Genomic DNA, 22492 nt, shown 5'->3' with positions numbered 1-22492 from the left:
TCACCTCCCCCCCCATAAAAGGGTCTGGCTTCCTTTCAGTTAGCTGAGCTAAGCCATTGGTGGCATAAGTTAACAAACATACATGACAAACATGATTTTAAAAAAAAATTGCCCCTTGAAAAAATGAAATCGCTTTAGCTTTAGAGTAATTATTTTAAAAAACAACCAAAAAGGGCAACTTTCACCTTTATTGGATTAAAATTTTTCTTGTAGATTAATCATTTGTAAAATACATGCAACAAATGATTTTAGTAAGTTATAATCACTGTAAAAGACAGGAATATATAATAAAGTTTAAATAAAATAGGTTGGCCATTTTCACTGCATAGAGAAATGCATAGTTTAACTGCATAAACTCTAGCAAAAATAATTAAATTTCATAAGATTTGTTTCATCTGAAATTAAAGATTCTATCAAAATTATCTGTTTGGGGCTTCCCTGGTGGTGCGGTGGTTGAGAATCCATCTGCCAATACAGGGGACATGGGTTTGAGCCCTGGTCCCAGAAGATCCCACATGCCACGGAGCAACTAAGCCTGTGCACCACAACTGTTGAGCCTGTGCCCTAGAGCCCACGTGCACAAATACTGAAGCCTGCGCGCCTAGAGCCCACACACCGCAACAAGAGAAGCCACCACAATGAGAAGTCCGTGCACCACAATGAAGAGTAGGCCCCGCTCACTGCAACTAGAGAAAGCCCACGTGCAGCAATGAAGACCCAACGCAGCCAAAAACAAACAAACAAATAAATAAATAAATTTATATATTTTTAAAGTTATCTATTTGGAACAATTACTGGATACACCATTGCCTTTTGATTCTCATTCTATTTTTGGATATGCTTACCAAGATAATTGAAAGTTTATTTATTGATGCATACTAAATAACAACCTAAGCAGGGCTGCAAAATTTAAGATTAAGCTTTCATTAAATAACCTTAAGGGGACAGAATTATTCACATCCCCTGAAACATGAGTATTTATCCAGTGCTTTAAAATCATTAATAGTATTTGAAAGTATAAATTAATAGTTAAACCATAAGCTACTTCCTAATATTAGTAGGAACTGAAGAAGCCTGTGTTCAGGAGAGTGTTCTGGTCTTAGGAGGACAAAGAGCTTTTTCACCAGTTTCTTGAATTTTAATACTAATTGGAAATAGAACTAAACTTGTTGTCATTGTTATTATTATTGTTCTATTTATTTGTGGCGATATTTCTGATGTGAAATGTAAGCAAAATGTGGAGCCAAATGTTCTTTGAACAAAATATCATGCTCCCTAGATAACAGCAGCACATGCGTGTCACTTAACTTGGCACCCAAATAATAAGATGGGTTTTAAAAACAGTTCTTATATGGTTTCTCTTTGGAACATGAAGAGAAAAACCTCAGAAACAATACTATTTTAACATTATTAGAAACATGACTCCAGAACAATAACTCCCACTGATGTTTAGAAACAGCTTAAATATTAGGTACAATAAAAATTCAGAAAACAGTAGAAAGTAAGAAAAATAGTTCCTCAAGATAATTGAAGAATTGTTCCAAAACATCAATTTTCATTTTTGAAAGGATTAGAAAATTCTTAATACAGCTGGAAAATTTCACAATGCAATGTGTTTATTTTTAAAATATATAATTTAATAGAAAACTGCTTTTAAGATACTTTAACATAAGTACTTTTTACTTTTTACTACAGTAAAAAGCCTGAGTATTTTATTGTTATAGGATGAATTTATGTATATATAAATGAACAAGTCTATATTTCCCATGAAACCGGACAGTTTGGATAACATTTTTCATTCTTATCATTACTGACCATTTTATAACTTAGGTTTTTTTTTTTTTTTTTTTTTTTTTTTTTGCGGTACGCAGGCCTCTCACTGTCGTGGCCTCTCCTGTTGCGGAGCACAGGCTCCGGAAGTGCAGGCTCAGCGGCCATGGCTCACGGGCCCAGCCGCTCGGCGGCATGTGGGATCTTCCTGGACTGGGGCATGAACCCGTGTCTCCTGCATCGGCAGGCGGACTCTCAACCACTGCGCCACCAGGGAAGCCCTAACTTAGGTTTAATTACTAAACAGTTGCTGCCTCATTGCTCTACTTCTTCCATTTAACTCTTTAACTATTTTGAAGCAAAACTACTGTGGCATTTTTCAAAGTTCTGTCACAGCTTCAAAATGGTAAAGACACTGTTATATAGAAAAATGAAGGACATAGAAACGACTTTCAGAACCGGAGGAAATTGGGAATAAAAGACTAGGTCTTCTAGAATCGATTTTTAGCACACATTCATGGAAATATTAATCTAAGACACTCACTACCGCACCCCCCCACCCCAACACAGGTATGCTATTCAGAAGTTCATGAGGTCTATAAAAGCGGCTCTCTTCTACAAGGTTCCCATAGGGTAATTCTGGCTGTTAGGGACTCTGCTTTCATTTATAGGTTTTCTGAGACTTCCTAAGGGCAGAGACCTGAGGCAAACACCTGCAGGCATGGCCGGCTTGCTCTAGGAAAGCTGCACAGTGCTCACACAGGCCTGCACGACATCACTACACCTATTACACTCCTTTGGATATTTTTTTAAAAATTGAACACCATATTTACCAAGATTCTCTCTAGGAAAAATCACTACTGGGGTAAATACAATAAAGTAATTATAATAGTTTACTTACTGCCCCCTCAGCCTAATAATGCAACAGATTCATCATCTCCTAGGTAGGAAATGGCAAAACTAACACATAGAACATTCAAAATTTCAAGTAGAGAGTAGCAAATTCATTGGCTAAAAAATAAGAGTCTTCTGAGAGAGGGCCTACAAACTTCCTGATACTGAAAACTGGCCCTATACAATAGCTACTTACCTTTATGCTTCAAGGGGAGTGATGACCAACCAAAATGTTTCAGCAGACTAAGCAGCATTCTCCTTTTGTGTACTGACCCTCGTAAGCCAAGAGGCCAACCCAGCAGTATCTAGTATTACCTGTTCTAATCTGTTTGATCTGAAATCTTCCTTAGTCCATTTCCCAATAATTCCTAGCCTAAAATGTGATGTCATATTTAAAAGTAGTATCAGGGGAAAAGTGAGGGGAAGAAGCACAGAAATTATATATTCTCCTTAACCTATTTAAATAGGTTCCATCTTCAGAACACCAAAATGAAAAGTCCTGTATAAGCTGAATATGATATAGGGACTGTTAATCTTAATTAGTCAACAAATTGAGGGCCTGCTGTGTGTAAAGCCTGTGGTTCAATGCTAAGAAATTACATCAAGGGAATCTGTTTACCAGACAATGAAACTTTTCCAGCTTCTGTGTTCTTTATAATTTCACATTCTAAATTCCCTTAGACTCTTTGATTTTAGAGATTAAGGGAACTTTCAAATGACCTAGTCCCCAATCCAGACAGCCTCAGTTACAGGTTTAGTACTTCACTTATCGTAGTATACTGTGGGGTCGAGCACTATTTTGTCTAACACAGTGTTTTGTTTGGAGGCATTACTAGATGGTTGGGATAGAAAGGGACTGGAGAAAACATAAAGAAGATCCTAGAATTTTGTTTGAAGAGTGAATAACCCATGCTTGAGGTTCAGACCACTGGCCCTGATCCATGCCATCATTTATTTGTTCTAATCCTGGTGAAATCACATAAGCATATCATACTCACTTTTTTCAGCCATAAAATATTGACAATAATGGTATCATATACCTTACTCGATTGTTATTAAGGTTACCTAAAGCAGTAATATTTGTGAAAATATTTTCCAACTGTAACCTGCTACACAAATATTTCTTCTTATGCTTTTATTTTGAAAAAGCCAGAGATGCATTAAACACAAAACAAAACTGACTGGACAGAAAAAGAACTAAAAGCACTCCTAGAATTTATAAATCACTTTTTCTTCAACCTCTGGACAGCTACTGAAAAGGAAATTTTCCAGTGGGAATGTTGGTTATAAGAAAGGTATAGAAATTCTTTCATACTCAGCAAAACACAGAGCATGATCTCCTTAATCAAAAAGCTGTCAAAAATTCAAACTATTTTTATGCTATTTATTCTTAATGGTATTTGTGAGTCAACATTGTAGAGACCACAGCTAAGAAACAATAGAGGTTTAAAACCAGTTAAGGATGATCTGAAAACCCAGTCTCAAAATAAGATATTCTAATTATACAGTAATACTGTCAAAGATTTTTCTCGTTAAATCACACTTTCACACCTCAAGAATCCAAATTATAATACATTTTGCAGCAAATTACTCCCTCCCCCTACTCCACATTATTTGCATAAAGCAATCCTTTTTAACAATCACAAAGGCATTTCTGGCTAAATGGTCCTTGGTAAATATAGTTTAAATACCTCACCTTCTAACATAGAGAAATTGCCACCTGACAGCCTGCAGGCAGCATGTAACCTGTAACTATATTTCATTTGGCCAGCACAGAGTTTTAAAAATCAGTCAATTTTATATAAAAGAATCTGTAGTTCCATAGTTCCCACTTTTTCAAGACAAGTTGAATGGTCTTACACTAGACCTCATTCTTGCCTGGCAACAGTTGCCTGAATCTGAGGTCCAGTTGCCCCCTCTAGACATGGCATGCCCTCTCCATTTTGTCATGACGTTCCCACTCCCTATGACAACATCAGGTATTTTTATGGTATCTACTGGTCACATACGCAATTAAAATTATGACTTCACTCTGAAGCTTCAAGCTCCAGTTTTTTCACTTAAGTACATTATCCTGAAAACTAGCAAGTATAGTGCTTTAAAACTTAAAAAAATAGTAGTGCCTTTAGATTACAATTTTTCCAAATACTATTTATTATGTCATTCCTGCCCTGTTACTCAAAGCATGGGAAAAATATTTGATATTTCCCTTGTTGATTCAGTGTCACTAGTACAACAGTGTAAAATGAGAAATGATTGCTTTAAAAAACTGGTTTCCAGATTGCTGCTGTTTCAGCGTCCCCCCCTTTGCTCTGATTTGTTAGATACTTTTTCTAGCTGTTTTCCATGTCAGTCTCCACCATTCCTAATATGCTCCCTGAATATGCCATAGGTTCTGACTCCACAAACCAAGACTTCATTTAATAGTAATAGTCGATCATGACCTCTACTACAACTTTTGAGACATTAAGTTACTCCAAAGTTATGCTTCTTATTTCTTATAGCAAGTTGCTGGGTAGATGGTATCTGGATAAGCAACTGATCTTGTTCTGTATGTCATCATTTTGAGCTTTAAAAGCAAGTATTCAATGTTACAGGGCACCATGACTTGGACTAGAATGGTATATACCCTGTCCTTCAATTAAATTTGTGGGTAGCTTATGATCTGAATCAGTTTCCCTAGAATGCATTAAATGTTATTCACAGCAACAAAATATTCACTCATCAAAACGTGACCAAGTATAAAAATCTCTATTTTGCCAATATTTCATAATGAGGTTGAAACTTGGTATGCATGGGTCTCATAGGTCATCATTTTTAACATGCAAGTCATATATAAGAGAATGACTTGCATTTATGAGGATGAGTGCATAAGCAGTTATGCAAAGAAAATTACACTGATAAAAGAAATATCACTTTTAGGCCACCAGGCTTATGTTCAATACATTATCAAGAGAGCCTATCACTTAAAGCAAACCAAAAATCATAATTCAAATAAATAATTTATTTTCCTCTGGGGGTCCTAAAATCTCCCATACTCAAATCAAAGTATTCAAATGAACATATAATCACACTCACATAAAATACATATAGTTTATAGTTCAGATTTATGGGTTTTCTTTTTTAGAGCAAGGGGTAGTTTTACAAAAGCATATGTATACAAATTTTTGAATAATCATCTAAATCAAGTAAAAAACAATGTCCAAAAGTCTGTGTACATCCTACCATAATTCAACAGAATACACAACTATGCATATACATGCAATTTAAAATATACAAACAATTAATACTCTGAATCTTAGTATTTAGTGTCAGTGTTATCAACTATTGCAAGCGAAAGGATTTGAGGGTTAGTGCATAAGAGGACTGATTTTCCCATGTTGAGTCAAATGTTATCTTGTTTATTCTACCTCTGTGAATGATTTTAGACAATTTTAATCAGTTTAAATAGTGCTTTGTAGCTAACCTTTAAAGTTGTTACTTTGTGGCCTTTCATTACTCATTCTGTCTCTTCCCTTTTTCCATATACGTTTTCAATCCATTAAGGCCATCTACCCTTCCCCCCCAGTTCTTTCTGTCATACAGAGATCATCAGGACACACCACTTCTGTCCATAGGGACCTGCCAGGGCTAATGAATACGTATGTTCTGTGTCACAACAGAGCACTCCCCTTGTTCTGCAGTATCAAACCTCTTATGTGTATAAATAACAGGTGAGCTGTAGCGTGCAGGGATAAATGGGGTTAACACAACCTGAAAGCTCCATGCTAGATTCATAGTATTCAGCCTGTATGATTGATCCAGAAAGAGAAATCCAAATGCCAAAAGTATTGTGCATTTTCTATGGGTTTTGAATCTTTATTTTAAAAAAGGACTCTGCTGAGATAACGTTATCAGCGTCCTAAAAGTCTGGGGTCATTCCAGTTGATTCTCAAGATACTCTTGTGCCATATAAAATAAATTTGCACTTTTAATTAACACAAACTGGGCATGGTACCAACCTTGAGTTATGACATGGGTGGTTAATGTCCTCTGTCACACTGCTAAAATGTTATGTTAATCATTATGTGTACATAGTGCTATTCGTAAATAGTTATTTGTGTGTATCTATTCTGTTTCAAGTATATAAATGCAAAGTTCAATTTAGTTATATTTAAGGTGAACTACATTCATTTTTGCCCAACATCCCATGCTGACATGGGTCAATAAACAAATTCATAATCTGCCAAGCCCCCACGACCCTGTGTAAGACGGAATCTGCATTCAGCTTCTTTTTGTGTTCCTCTGAAACCTTACTCTAAAAAGACAGTTTACATAAAACAAAATAGATAATTAAGACTGCTTGTTTAAATTGGAGGTCTCTCTCATATAATTAGACAAAGGAGTAAGAATATTATTTACATATATGTATACAACTCCAACCATTCTCCTTAAAAACTCTTTGTTTAAGGTAACTCTAAAGTGTGCAAAGCCCAGACAAAATTTGTTTAGGTTATTTATGCATTTTTCTCTTTTTGGCAATCCATGCATTAATTTTTAATGCAATAGCAAAATAGTGCCTTGGACTTTGATAAAAATATTCTATAGTCAGGGCTGGGTGACATAGTGCATTAATTCAGTGTCCTTCACTCCTGGGACCTGTGTATAATTTAGTCCAGCCTGAAGAAAATAACTTTGATCTGAAGGCAGTGGAAAAAGCAACGTATGAAATGAGTTTTGGTAGGTTTAGTGTTGTTTCTCCCATATAAGACAACATATGAAGATAAACTGCTTTAGAATACAATCAACATGGTCAAGGATTAAAAGTGAAGAGCTCTTAGTAACAACCGTAGTTTCCTCACCTTTCCATTCTCCCTGCCTGGCCACATTCTATAGTTTGGTGAAAAAAACCTGAGCACCACCTATAATTAGGATGCTCTAATTTCCAGATAAACAGAACATTGTTAAAGTGCAGTGTGAATGACAGTCCAGTCATTAGTGCTATTGGCTCTTCCATTTGTAAAAACAAAGAATGCTGCATAATGAGACAAAAGCAGAAGACAGGCTATCAGCATCCTCAAAGAAAGTGGCATTTCCTGTCCTGGAGGGGGTGCCCAACAAAGTAATCCTTGGGGAAAGCTAACAATAGGAGGGACCACAAGCAGAGAAATTGTTTCTTTAGATTCCATCTTGATTGTTTTCTCTATGACAATATTCAACTGCATAGTTTCATCTACTGTTAGAATACATGAGGCCATAAAGAAAAAAAAAAAAGTTAGGTTTTGGCTGAACTGAATAAAATGGTTGATCCAGTGGCATTTGCCACATGAAATACAGATCCCTTTTCTTTTGCTTATAAATTCTACTTTAATTCCAATCCAACTCTCTTCTGTTGTGAATAAACACAGCTTACTTTGTCTCTAATATAGCAGTGAAACACAAGGTTGCTCTCAATACTGTCAATAGAATTCAAAGCTGTAAGGATGTTACTTCTATGTGGTGAAAACTATTCTACAATTTTATACTTCTTACTGATGATAATGAACTATTTTATTGGCCTCAGTTATGGATAAGCTCCAGTATTTGGTAATAATTTTAAGGAAAAGGAAAATTTTTTTCCAGTCACATTTTCAATTAGCAGATAGAAATGTAATTTAAAATTCGCTAGTTTTAGTTGCTTATGTTAAAAGAGTAAATAAGTCAAATCTTCCTGCTACCTCTTCAAACAGTGTGCGTCCTATTTAAACAAGTCCCTAAACAACAGGAAAACCAAAACCCTGCGGGTGATACAGGTAGGTTACACAGAAAAATCAAATCTAGGTGCTTACATGTGTATACGAAAGTGTGTCTGTAGTTGTGGAAAGGATATAGAGAAAATGGGGAAAGGTGACAGAGAGAAGGAAAAGAGATTTTTTAAAATACCTTTATCCTAAAAATGATCTGCTTTATTATTTATAATCTCAGAGTCCAAAGCACATTCTAAGTTATTTAACTAGCATGTATACATAATACTTTAATCAAATATAAGCATTACTTAAAGTTTTCTTTAGCTATATATTTATTATTTGTGGCTTGAACCAAGTCATATATCTCAAAAAGTTTCCATACTTATAAAACTTAAAAGTCTTATTTATGACCTCCAAATATACTATGAACATCATTTCCTTCATTGAGTGGCTCATTTTCAAGGAGGTCTGGGATTACATATGTAAAGTTTTTCAAAAAAGGAAAACTAATGACAATATTATTATATATTGACACATTTTGTCAATTGCATTCAAAAAGAAAAACACTTTACTAGAATCATTTGAGATGAAATGTTTAAAAAATCCTTGAAAAGCAAATAATTAAAATATATGATAATTGAGTTACTTAGGAAAGCATCCCAATTATAAATTTAGAATTGTTTTTGTGTTTTCTATACAAAAGGTACCCCCCCACACCGCCGCCTTAAACACAATAGAAAAATTCATAGAATTAATGAATCATAGGTCTAAAAGTACATTCCTGCTCATTGAACTGACATACCTGGAACTGGTCTCCTTTTAAGTAAATCTTTTTGAAAGTATCCAAATGCCTACAAACAATACTACAATTTCATTTATATATGACTTTCAGTCTTATGGCCATTACATGATCACTTAGCTAACTTGTGAAGTTTTTCAGGTTAGGATGTTTTATTGTGCGTTCCTTTTTTTAAATGCTTCTACATCCAGCCATTGTTTTCATATTTTACTTTAGGAATTATTTTATCCGGTTCAGTGTCAAATGATATTATACTTTAAAAATAATCTCTTCAGAAAATATAACATAAAATAGTGGATTGCATCCCTGGCCATAGCTCTCAGAAGCATTAAAATGTTACTAGAGTGCCCGAATGACAGCAGTGACAGCTTAATCACTTAAAGGCTTTTTACATTAACAATTTTTTTCTTTCAATTTGAGCAGTATATTCAGGCATGATTTAATAGGAGGTTAGCTGTTAAATGCAGCTAAATAACATACTTTTTAAAAATATCAAATCAAGTTTAGTGCCTAATGAATATTCCTTTACACTTTCTGATATATTAGTGCACATTCATAAAGCTTGGCTTCTTTTATTTTTCCCCCAATATATGTATTTTTAAAAAAATCAGTCAGATAATTAGCATGCATAGTCCAACAGTTTTCTATATTTTTATGATTTTAAGTAGAATATCCATGGATAAAACATAATTGAAAGGTGAGCCCATTAATCTGGAGAATAACCTCCACAAACCAAATAGGGATGAATCATGTTGAAGTCTGCACCTCATTTATAGCTTTGTATTCCTAAGGAAAAAAAAAAAAAACAAAGCAGAGAGAAACTAAAGGTGACCTTATTTAGACATATTAGTCAAGGCAGCCTTTGCTGTTTTTAAGCAAACATGATTGTGACTCCACTTTGTCCATCCAGTTTTCCAGTGTGTAAATTGGATGACGACTTGGACAATTCTCTCTTCATTAGTGAACTGTGGAAAGGAAATACAGAGGTGGCTTTTTATTTTTTAAACTCTGTAGTGTCTTGCAACCAAATTCTGAAGCATGAAGAAAAAAATATATATATATAAATTTTTTTTTTCCTAGACAAGCTGTCATAATTGAAATGAAGTCTAATCAGACTCATTACTGTTTTCAGCAATTTGCACCACCGAAGATGCTTATTAGGTAACTGTGTTTAATAAACCACTCTTTAGAAAAATACCAGTAATGAGCTCTTAACAGCCAATCTTTAGCGTGAATGTAATGTGAAAAGTGTTCCTAGCGCTGAATAGATTTTCACATTTAGTAGTGTCATAATTAAGCTCCATGAATTGTTTCTGTGATGTTAGATTTATTACAATAATCTTACTTTTTTCCTATGTAAAATCTACTTGGAAATGCAGTCATCTTCTATTAGAGTAGGATTATATTCATTGTACAGCAAATTTTCAGCTAGTGCCAAGCTGATCAAAAGGTTTTTCAACTGAGGATTTGTTAACAAATGATAAGCAAGGATTTTATGACTGATAATTGATGCTATCAAGTCTTTCCTCATCAGCATCCCCCACACCTCAGAAAAAAGTCTTCCTGTCATTTGATTATATATGAAAAGTTACCCAAGATACAAATGTATTATGATCATTAAGAGGAAAAAATTGCATTTCTATCACTAAGTTAAAACATGGGAAAAACTGGACATTCTGAAAGGAATATTTGGAGAAATGTTGGCTTTTCTTAATAGCAGCTATAAATAACACTATATTGCTTCATTAGATATTGTTCTTAAAAATGTGAATACCATTTTCCTCCTTGAGTCTTCCTTTTTGTAGCACTCTTTACTAAGATCTTAACATTAAAGAACAGTATTGTGAATATATATTATTTATATGCACTAAAAGTGGTCATGAGAGTTAGCTAGTCTTCTTATTGATAAGGGCAAAAAAGAGTTACATACCTCTAAGCAGAGGAGTTCCATGCAAGATGGTGCATGTGCTAAAATAAGTATATATCTATAGAATCTATATTGATTAGTCTATCAATAGAGTATATCCAGAGGTATTTCCATGTATATAAAATTATATAGAAGGGATTGAAAATATTTCTTGAGAACATCTAAATAAGACTTATAAGGACGCTCTTGAGCTTGTTACCATGAAATGTCTCACATGGTAAGATAAATATCTTTTGTTTGCTAAACAAACATTCTGAGACTATTCCATAAAGATAATAAATGAAAAAGTACCAAAAAAACCCAAAACAAAACAGGAGACCAAGAGTTTATACCCATTCATGATAAAATGTTAAGAAGGATTCTGTTAGTGAATGATTCCTCTCCCAATACACTCCCATTTCTTCAAAGCTGAAGCTTCACCACTCCTAATTGGAGCCAATAAGCCTCCATAACTGTTTTCAGCTTTCTGAATCAATAGCTATGAGAACTGAGACTGTCAAATTAACGGCTTGTTTCATCTGATTTTGTGGAATGCGTTTCTTTGCATTACAAAGTAGAGAAGAAACCAACTCATTCCCTTGTGAATTCTTACAGCTTTCAGATCAAAATATCTTCTAGTTTCTTTAAGTCTTGACTGAATTCATATTCAGAACAACAAAAGACAAAGCCAGTGCATAAAACTACTAGAAACCTATATTTACATGGTTAAATGACTCACAGATAAAAAACAAAAATTATGAGAGGGTCCCTTTTAGTGCCTTTGGAATGCCTTATCATAATCTTGAATAACTTAATTTATGAATCATAGAATTTATGAATGTTTTATAAAAGAGGGGATGCTTTGTACACTTGAATTTATTACAAAAGCTAGGAGGCTCTAAGATGTCAAATAATAGTGATGATGGCAATAATGATGTAATATGAGTAATTCTCTTGGTAAGCTTTCAAAATAACTTTCCATGATGATGAAGATACAGTTTTAATTATGAATTGCAATTAGGAATTGAGTACTTAGTTAATAGATATTTTACCTAGATCTAACCCTTGAGTTACAGAAGGTTGGCAGAATTAGCCTTGGTCTTAATTTCTAATTTGAGAAAAACAAGCTAGGGAGTATGGACATATGCATAGATGAGATTTTAGTGCAGAGAATAAACAACACATAAATATATATTATCGGGCTTCCCTGGTGGCGCAGTGGTTGAGAGTCCGCCTGCCAATGCAGGGGACACGGGTTCGTGCCCCGGTCTGGGAGGGTCCCACGTGCCGCGGAGCGGCTGGGCCCGGGAGCCATGGCCACTGGGCCTGCGCGTCTGGAGCCTGTGCTCTGCAGCGGGAGAGGCCACAGCGGTGAGAGGCCCACGTACCGCAAAAACAAAAACAATAAATATATATTATCACATAAATACAAGATATGGGTTATAAGGCATAATAAAATGCTAGTGGTAATGGGGAGCCTTGTATTATCAAGACTTTTTGGAGAAGGTGGGTTTCAAACTTCAGCTATTGGCCATACCATTTAGACATTGGTCCGAACATGAAGAGAAGTCATATACTTAAGCTTGCAGATAGTTTTTAAAGAGAATTAGGGCTCATTAATCCTTAAATTTTTCAAGGAGCCACAATACCTAGTAACAGCATTATCATTCTTAGAGCCTTACTCAGTTTTATCATTTGCCATATTCCTGAGCTAATAAAACTTAAATATTCTTGCATGTAAGAAACAGCCAAGCAAGCAAACAAAAATGAAACCTTAAAAAAATTCAGTTTCTTTTACTTATGTCTTTCTTAAATTCTTTCAGACTTACTCCAAGATCCCTTCTCCTCCTCCAACCTCTTTTTGACCCTGGCATGTGGGGCAATGAGTTCTTTTCTCTCTTTTCCTTTCCTTTCCTTTCTCTCTGTTTTCAGGTAGTTTGTCAATTATGAGAAAATAGGTTACAGAGAAAATGTATTTTAAATCTCAAAACTGGAATCCTAGAAACAATCTTCCTTGAATCTCTGAATCTTGATAACTTTTGTTGTCACTAGAAAAAACAAATGGGACTAGTTGCCTAAACTGTTTAAAATATGATAATGGCACTCATGCTCTAATAACATCTGAGGGCCTACTACAACTTGAGAGCTTCTGACCTAAGTGCTAGGAAGTAGAGGTCCCTGCCCCAATGGAACTTACAAGTCTGTCTTTAGTTGTGATTTACCAAAGAAAAGATTTACTTCTGAATCTGGTAGGGAAAGGTGGCTATATAGAGAGGAGCTAAGAGTTGAGGTATATCTTGAAAGCTAAATAGAATTTTACCATTTAGAATAGAGAGAGGTGAGTTTTCCTGCCTGTGACAAAACTCAGTCAAAGTTACAGATGAAGCTAAGTGTACCTGGCACATTTGGGAAACAGGATTGCTTGGTATGGTTAGAAGACAGGAGGGAGGTATATGTCTATGTATAGGATGGGATGGAGGTAAAGATGAAGCTTGAATTCAGTTTGCAAAGGGACTTGAATGTTCGGACTTTAACTTACCGCCAACATAAAGTGCTGCCCTCATCTGTTCTTTAGAAATATATCAATAATAACAATATATAGGCCAGAATAGGGACTTCCTTGGTGGTCCAATGGTTAAGAATCTGTCTTGCAATGCAGGGGACGCCGGTTCGATCACTGGTACTAAGATCCCACATGCTGTGGGGCAACTAAGCCTGTGTGCTGCAGCTACTGAGCCTGCAAGCCACAACTAGAGAGCCCACATGCCACAACTATAGAGCCCGCGAGCTCTGGGGCCCACATGCTGCAATTAAGACCCAACAGAGCCAAAAATAAATAAATACACTTAAAATAATTTCTAAACAATATATAGGCCAGAATGGGGGTGGGGGTGGGGTGGGGCAGGGAAGGCTAGAAGCCAGGCCTGAACTTGAACAAAAAGAAGAAAAAAATCTGAGAAAGATTTCAGATGTACAGTCAAAAGGATGAGCTGACCAGTTGGAGGAATGAAGAACAGGAAAGGGGATATCATCATAAAAATAGAAATACTTGTGAGATATCTGTCAACTAGTTAATAAAGAGACTGTAGTGGATATTACATTTAATCCTTCAAAGGCCTAGTGAAGGATTAATTCCCTTTTTTATAAGATGAAACAGGTTGCTTGAATCTAAGGAATTTTCCCAAGGCCACCCCAGAGCCAGAATTGCAACCTGGATCATATGACACAAAATTGTTGCACTTGGCCTCTCCTTGGAGAACTTCTCCAAGGTTTTTAGCTTGTATAACCAATAAGTTGGCCACTAGGAGTTCCCATCTTTCGATGGGAGAGAAGTCAAAGGTCTACAAGGATATTTAGGAATCATGAGCAAATGGGAATCATTGACGTTATGGTAATGGAAGGCACAGCAGAGAGAAAGTTGTATAGAATGAGATGAGAATGGAACTCATGAGTTAAATCAGCATTTAAGGAGTAGGCAATGGGGATTGGGAGGGCATTTATAGAGGAGAAAGTGAAATAGAGAGAGGGAGAGAATATGCTGTTGTAAAAGACAAGTGAGGAAGAGTTTTCAAGGACAGAGTGTTTATTTGTAGCACAGGCATTAGAGAAGTCAAGTAGAATAGGAGAGAACATAGGCAATTAGGAGGCTAGAGATGATCTGTGAGAGAGTGGTGGAGTCAGAAGCCATGGTGAGTGGGTTACGGAGGAAATGGGTGGTGAGAAACTGACATGGCAAGCATGAAAGAATTATCCTCACTGATAAACATCTTAATAAACATGAACAGCAGTTTATGGGGCAAAGAAGAATTAAGGCTAGAGATTTTAAAGGATATGGGGAAAACCCTAGACCAAGGCTTCAGCAAACTATGGCCAGTAGGCCAAATAATATTATTACTTCATCTAGGAAGACTTCCCAGACATCACTGCCTTCCTTTCCTCTCTACCATTTTCCATATCACCCTGTACTTACACTGCATTTTCATATGCATGTTATTTTTCTATTTCATCTGTATTACCTACTAGAGTAACCTCTGAGGCCAGGAATCCATGCCATTAGAGTAGGGCAGAAACCTTGTCTGTCTTTTTCATAGCTATACATCCAGTGGTCACAAAGAAGAGTATCCTCACAAAGAAGGTACTATATCTATCTATACCTATAGATATACATCTATATCTACATATGTATCTATAGCTTTATCTGTACCTATATAGAAAGAGTTCATGCAGGCTGTAACTCATACCATATGTCTAAATACTTAAGGTATTTGAAAAGTTTTAAAGCTATAAATAAATTATTTTGAAAGTTATAAACTGAACAAAAAATGTTAAATAAAATGTTTTTTTCTTTCTACCTTAACAATTATATCTTCAAAAACACCTGGAAGGCTAAGTTTAAATTTAGAACTTTCTGTCTCCTGGGTCATCAGAGCTCTTCCAGAATGAGAAGCTGACTTGTGGTTCCCTATCATCAAGAGGCTTAATATGCATACTGTAGATGAATGTTCCATCCATTCCCTGCCATTCCCACCTCCACCCAGCTGCCTCCTGGCCTCATCTTGTGAGAGGACAGACTTAGAGAAGAGCACTGCATGGGTCCAGGAAGTAGAGTCAGGGAATTTCAGGTGCCTGGGACATGGTCTCAAAGGAGGGCACGGGTTCCAAGTGGGCACGTCCTCATGGCCCCTTGGATTCCTCATGATAGGGTAAAGTACTGGAGGAAGGCAAGACTGGACTTGCTAAAACATGGCACCCTTCTTCCCTGGGTCAAAAGATGGTTGCAGTGACTTGTATAAATAATTGCAATAGAAGATACTATGTAAGGAGCCAAAAGACATACATTTTAATACTAGTTCCCTAGTCATTATCACTATTATCTTGGTCTGAAGACCAGTCTCTGAATTTAAGATTCCTCACTGGTCAACCACACAAAATTGCTATAAATGCCAATTGACATAATGGATGAAATTACTATTACATAGCTAATAATTGGCAGAAATTAGAGCCAGAATTTAAGTTTAATATTCTTATTGTAATAGTTTTGTTATCCACTAAAATCTTCTATGTTTACCACACACTGGCTTTGATACTGCCTACTAGCCAACAGTGAGCAAGATATTTTCCCATATAAAAAAAAGCCCTTCTACCTTCCGCATTCAGAACTCTTGAACAAGTTCATCTTAGTCTCCAAACTAGGGCTTGTCTGTATCCATTTTCATGGGTACTCAACCCTCAGAGGAAGGATGTATAATCAAAAAGTATGATTCTAGTCTTCCCTGTACTTTCTGGACCCCTTACTAACTTCTACCCATTAAAAAAAAACAAAAACAAAAAAACACAAACATTTTAGGTGAGAATCCACCAATTCCTATATACATTATTGAATGTAGAAAACAGTACAAGGTCTCTTGGAAGAAACTTAATAATGTAGAATTTGCTACAGCATGTAATACTTGCATTTGAAAGAACATGTGTTCAAAGAACAAAATAGGAATCCAGTCTTTATGTTACATATACAACCAAAATCTTTTTTCATAGCTGTTCACAATATTTTATTTACTCTTCTTACCAAGAACTACCTTTGAAAGATCATCATTTACAGTAATAAGGACCTTTAATTTTCAGTGATCAGCTCTGTTCAAATGTCAATATTGTCATAGTCTGACCATGGTGGATTTGAATTTGGGCATATATTCAAATTGTCCGAGATCTGAATCCCTACATTTCCCGTTTCTAGTCATGGGTCGTCCTTAAGCAAACTACTTAGCCTTCCTAAGTCTTAGTATTCCCAACTTTGAATTTGGAGGATAATAATAATTTCATTGAAAGTTTGAGAATTAAATGAGACAATGGGAGGAAAGCATCTAGTACATTATGTTACTGTCCAGGAACTGTCACTGCCAGAAGGAGTTCTTTGATGTTCTAGGGGACAGAACTAAAGGGAAATTTTGAAGGGAAGTTACAGGTAAGTAGATTTCAGAAGCATAATATGAAACACCCTCTAACCCGTCCCCTACTCATTTATGATTAGGAGATTTAAATTCATTTTCTGGCCTTGCCAATAACTTACTATGTTACTTTTATTACAAATAAATTTTCCGGACAGCTAGAGTTAAGTTCTCAGCACACGCAAAGAAAATTCACTGATCACTCTCCAGGTTTTCTAGCTCTTCTCTTATCCTACGTTCAATCAATGACAAAGTTTTCTCAATTCATCTCCTAAACACTAACATCTATTCCTTCTTCATTCCCATGCTGTTGCTTTAGGTCAGCCTTATCCCTTTTCAGCAGGGTCTCTTAGATTTCCTATGTGTTTTTCTTCCAGTTCTTATTTTGTATGTATATATGTATGTATTTTGGGCTTACTCAAAAAAAAAAAAAAGAAAGAAAGAAAAACTTGTTTCCCTGATTTTAAAACACAAGCTTATTATTTTAAATTATAGAAAACACAGAAACATAAATACAAAGTTACCATCATCTATAATCATGTAGCAATGACCTCCATTAAAGTAATTTTTCATTTAAAGTTTTCATCTTCCTTTGAATACTTTAATATTTGCTTTGAAACTTTCTGTGTATTTCTAGTTCTTAATATTGTTGAGAGCATGTTGTACATACTACTAACTTTGAGGAAGCATCCTAGCCTCTCTCTTACCTTATATCCTTGTACATGCTGCTCTCTCTGCCTGTAATGCCCTTCCTGGTCCCACAGCATCTTTTCCATCCTGGGCCAACTACATTGTGTCTTTTTGGCTTTCTTACTGACTATGCTGTCCTTGAGGTCAGTTATCTTTTTATTCTGTTTTCAGTACTTATCGTGTGTGTGTATCAAAATCTAATGAATTTATAACACTGATGCTATAATACACATCTCCAACAAAATTATTTTTGATAAGTGAGTATGACTGTTATATTGCAATAGTGTTCTGTGATTAGAGTGATGTGTGATTACTAGTTACACATAGTCCTGCAAAAAAATATTTTGGGAACTTAAGCAGAGAGTGTTTAACTCATCTATGGTAAATTCCTAGAATTTAAAGAATCATTCAGCCAATTATGGCACTTAATCCCTTGTACCAAAATTGTTTATATGTTAGTTTCTTTCTCCAGGCTCAGACTGTCTTATTCATCTTATGTTCCCAGTACCTCTCACTATACATTGCACAGAGTATGTACCCAATAAATAATAAGAAGAAAATAAGCAAAAATGTCAAATTAGATAAAACTTGCCTTACCAGATTCTTATGAAACACAGAGAAGACACTATCTACCTAAATAGTACTTGTTACTCTTTTATAAAATCAGAATAACGTATTTTCTATTAGTACCTATTATGTGTATCATTACTATCAAATGCAATTGATAATTATAATATTCATTAATGCAGCCCTCACAAAATCTAACAAATAAAACAAGACCTCATTAGAATATATTATGGGTGCTACTGAATAAGACTCTCATGCAAAAAGATAACCACAAAATACTTAATCCGTATGTTTAAATATTCTGTTTAAACACTTTGTATGGGTAACCAAATATCAGAAACAAGCATTACAAATATGATTTTAAGTTTCTTATAGTCAAATTCACATCATTTGCAATCTATTTGTAAAACTCTATTAACAGAGTTTATGTCATGACTGGTCTAGATGATATTTGATACTAATGGTTAAGAGGGTACAGACTGATATTTAAGATGTAAGGTTGCACCACAGTAACTTTGATGGGTTATTTTATAGAGGATAACCAGATATGACATTTCTAAGAAAGGTCTCTATCACTAAAGAAAAGGAATGGCCTAATTGCATCAGTGGGAACTGCTCCTTAGCATACCTTAAAAAAAAAAAAAGATAAATAAATGGAAGGAGGGGGGAGAGGGTTCTTTTTCTCGTGGAAGGGATTGCCATTTTTGAAAAGAGTCATACTATAAGTGTTTTCCAGTAAATCTAAAGGGAGTGATAGGTACTTATAAAATCAGTAGCTTACTCTTTTTTTTTTTTTTTTTTTTTTGCGGTACGTGGGCCTCTCACTGTTGTGGCCTCTTCCGTTGCGGAGCACAGGCTCCGGACGCGCAGGCTCAGCGGCCATGGCTCACGGGCCCAGCCGCTCCGTGGCCTGTGGGATCTTTCCGGACTGGGGCACGAACCCGTGTCCCCTGCATCGGCAGGCGGACTCTCAACCACTGCGCCACTAGGGAAGCCCAGTAGCTTGCTCTTGTAATGACAACATAGTCTCTTCATGGTGGTTGATATGTTAGGATCAGTTCTGGGTTGCTTTAGAATACAGCTTGCTTTGTTACAAGCTTGGCTGTTATTGCACACTTCCTCTTTTGTGTAAGGTCACTTACTTAGATTAAACCGTTTGCAACAAGACTACTTTTCAAAATACATATGCCTGGGCTTCCCTGGCGGCGCAGTGGTTGAGAGTCCGCCTGCCGATGCAGGGGACACGGGTTCGTGCCCCGGTCCGGGAAGATCCCACATGCCACGGAGCGGCTGGGCCCGTGAGCCATGGCTGCTGAGCCTGCACATCCGGAGCCTGTGCTCCGCAACGGGAGAGGCCACGACAGTGAGAGGCCCGCGTACCACAAAAAACAAAACAGTACCACAAAAAACAAAATACATATGCCTGCTTTCCAAGGGTGATATTACAATGAAGGTGGAACAAACAAGCTACTGCACAACGAGACTTGTATCCAGTAGACATTTCGGTAGATATAGATGTTTAGGGTAAATGTATTCCTCACATATTTCTAAATGCAATCCTAGGGATGTAGGTAAAACTTGCTTCTGAGGGAAAATAAACTATAACATTAAATAGAATTTGCCAAGTAAACTATGGAACAGATTTAAAAAAATAAGTACTATGAAAAATAAAGCAAAATAAAGAATTCTTAATTATAAATTAAAATGAAATACTAAACATCCTTTATTCATTCTAATAATAAAGAGTATTGAGGGCCTACTTTACACCAGGCACTCTTCACTATTTTCAAATAAAACAGGGAGAAATTAAAGTGAAAGAAGAAACATAATCAACCAGTAGCAATTAACAAACTCAAATCTGACAATTGTTGCAACATGCTTTTTTGTTCTCTGGGATTTGGAAAGAGACCATGTATTCTCAACTTTCATCTCCTGAACAGGTTATATCCTTCCTGGGGTTTTAAAATCTTTCCTCACAAATCTAATTCTGACAGTTTTTAACTTTGCCCAATAAATTAAACCACAGTAATATCACCTATGATAACAAAGGAAATCTAACTGCAGAAAACATCTTCAGTGCTGACTTCTGGCAAATACAGATTTAATGGCAACTCGTCTTCTTTAGCACCTCTTACTTAGAAGAGATAATGCATGTGAAAATAGACAAAATTGTAGGTTCAGTCATATCAAAATGCGATTTATGCCAAAATAGATCTGGGAATGTCAGTAATTGCAGAATAAATGACAAGTTTTGAACTTCTTAAAAAAGGAGTGAATTCAGTAATTATTTAACTTTTTGTGCGTTTGTGTGTGGTCACAATAATTCTTTCTTGCAAAGCTTTAAAATTTTTATTTTTCCTTGAGCAAGCCTTGGGAATCCAATAAAATGCTATAACTACAGAGCAACACATATTTTAGTGTTTTTACCCTCCTGGCATATTTTTGGCATGATATGACTTTTGCCATTAAAAAAATTAAATTAAAGTGGTACTGACAGAATTTCAAGTAAACAAAGCATCAACAGAAAGCACAGTGCCTCTGTGTGCTGAGAGCTCCAACAGACAGTCATCTGCAAATGGACAACTTTAATTCGATTCCTGGCACCATTGGCCGTGCTGAGAATTCTCCTATCTCTTCACACCAGGGGTTTGCTCTTTTAAGCATTGCTCCCTGAAGGGAAGGAAAAACTAGAGAGAGAGGATTTCCAATGACCCTGCACAGATGAATGGATACGTCAATGGTGAATATCGGTTCAGCTTTGAACAGGGAATCCTGCAGTGGCCTCGCTTCTCCAGCCCTTCTATGCTAGTGTGAGTGTCGCTGAAGACTTGTGTGAACAGGAATCTTTAAAAGATCAAGACAGAGGGATGAGAAAGTAAAAATACAAGCAGAAAAAAAAAAAGACAAAATGCTTTTTAAAAATTAATGAAAATTTAAATGTTTGGGAAATTCAATTCTCCAGAGACAAGTGAGAGTGTATTAACTCTAGTGTTAGTGGGGCTTTGCATTTAAAACTTGGGTCTCTCAAAGGTAAATTCCAAAACACTAATTGCTCATAGAGTCAATTAGTAATGTGGTGTCAGTTTGACAGGTTTTGAGGAACAATTAAATACCGAATTGAGCACTAAGCACTTAGAATGCTCTTATTCTTTGCCCTGCCAGTATTATAATGAGAACATACACAGACACAAGCAAAAGGAAAAAATATCAATTCCATTTTGTATGGAAGATGAGCGTTTTAAGTTACTAATCCTGCAACTGGGTAGATGCAAAAATTCTGCTTGAGTAACTGCAGAACACGCATTTATTTTCACATGCTTTATGGTTAGTTTTCATCCAGCTATCAATCAATCAATTATGCTGTGACATGCTGTAATTTCCTAATCACACTAATATTCATGCTTTTATCACTATCAAACCTAGAGCACATACATTTCAATGAGACAGAAGTCTAATTATTTAAATATGCTAGAGCATATTACATCTCCAAGGCTGTTTCCTTTATGAGTTTTTCTCCCCTAAAAATACATCTAATTTAATTGCAAAGAAAAAAGTATATTAAACAGCATTACATCCCTCCAGTAAGCAAAACTGATATTTTACAGATCCCTATAAGTATGGAATTTTTATGGATCTTTATTGAAAATTAACGTCTTTTGCTTGTTACTCAAAATAGCCAAATAGAATTTGTCACAAAAAGAAATAATAATCATAGTCAAGGTGAAAGATACAATACGCTTATTTTGTTTTTCAATGCTCTTGGCCTGCAAAAAATTATAGGGACTAACTAGGAATTGCTTTATATCCCCAAAATATGATTTCGCATCATTTCTTATAACTGGCTTAGCTCTCAAAACTTTTTCTACAGCTTAAAATTTTTCATACTTAAGAAAAAGGACTTTTATTTGATCATTTCAATGTTCTCCTTGACAGGTGCCAGAGAAAATTTTTAAATTTTCAAGTAAGACTACTTCCCTGATGCATATGTTGCAATCTATAATTACAGTCTCTGTTGTGCAGATTACTTTAAAGGCAGTAAATGGGTATAAGTAGTATAGGTTACACATGGCAAACATGTACATATTCCCTTACATCTTTACAGGGAAAAAAAATTCAGGCTCAGTTGCCACCATAAATACTTCCTACAGTGCTCTGAAGCCAACAGTCCACTCAAATCATGGATATAGCTCCTCAGATACATTTCCTTTAACAGAAT

The 22492-nt window shown here is 35.7% G+C and overlaps 1 protein-coding gene across 3 annotated transcripts in view; it reads right to left on the bottom strand.

Annotated features, from left to right (window-relative positions):
* FIGN (fidgetin, microtubule severing factor) overlaps positions 1–22492 on the bottom strand; it is a 122234-nt gene that overhangs the window by 11234 nt on the left and 88508 nt on the right. The window contains exon 3 of one of the 3 annotated variants that reach the window (XM_073807640.1): positions 10001–10133. The exons of the other annotated variants lie outside the window; for them this stretch is intronic. The gene's annotated coding sequence lies outside the window, so the exon portion shown is untranslated. The remainder of the gene's footprint in view (positions 1–10000; positions 10134–22492) is intronic. 3 annotated transcript variants of the gene reach the window in all.

Source organism: Tursiops truncatus, chromosome 7, assembly GCF_011762595.2.
Source record: "Tursiops truncatus isolate mTurTru1 chromosome 7, mTurTru1.mat.Y, whole genome shotgun sequence".
In the NCBI taxonomy this organism is placed as follows: domain Eukaryota; kingdom Metazoa; phylum Chordata; class Mammalia; order Artiodactyla; family Delphinidae; genus Tursiops; species Tursiops truncatus.
This window is presented reverse-complemented; position numbering and strand designations above follow the sequence as displayed.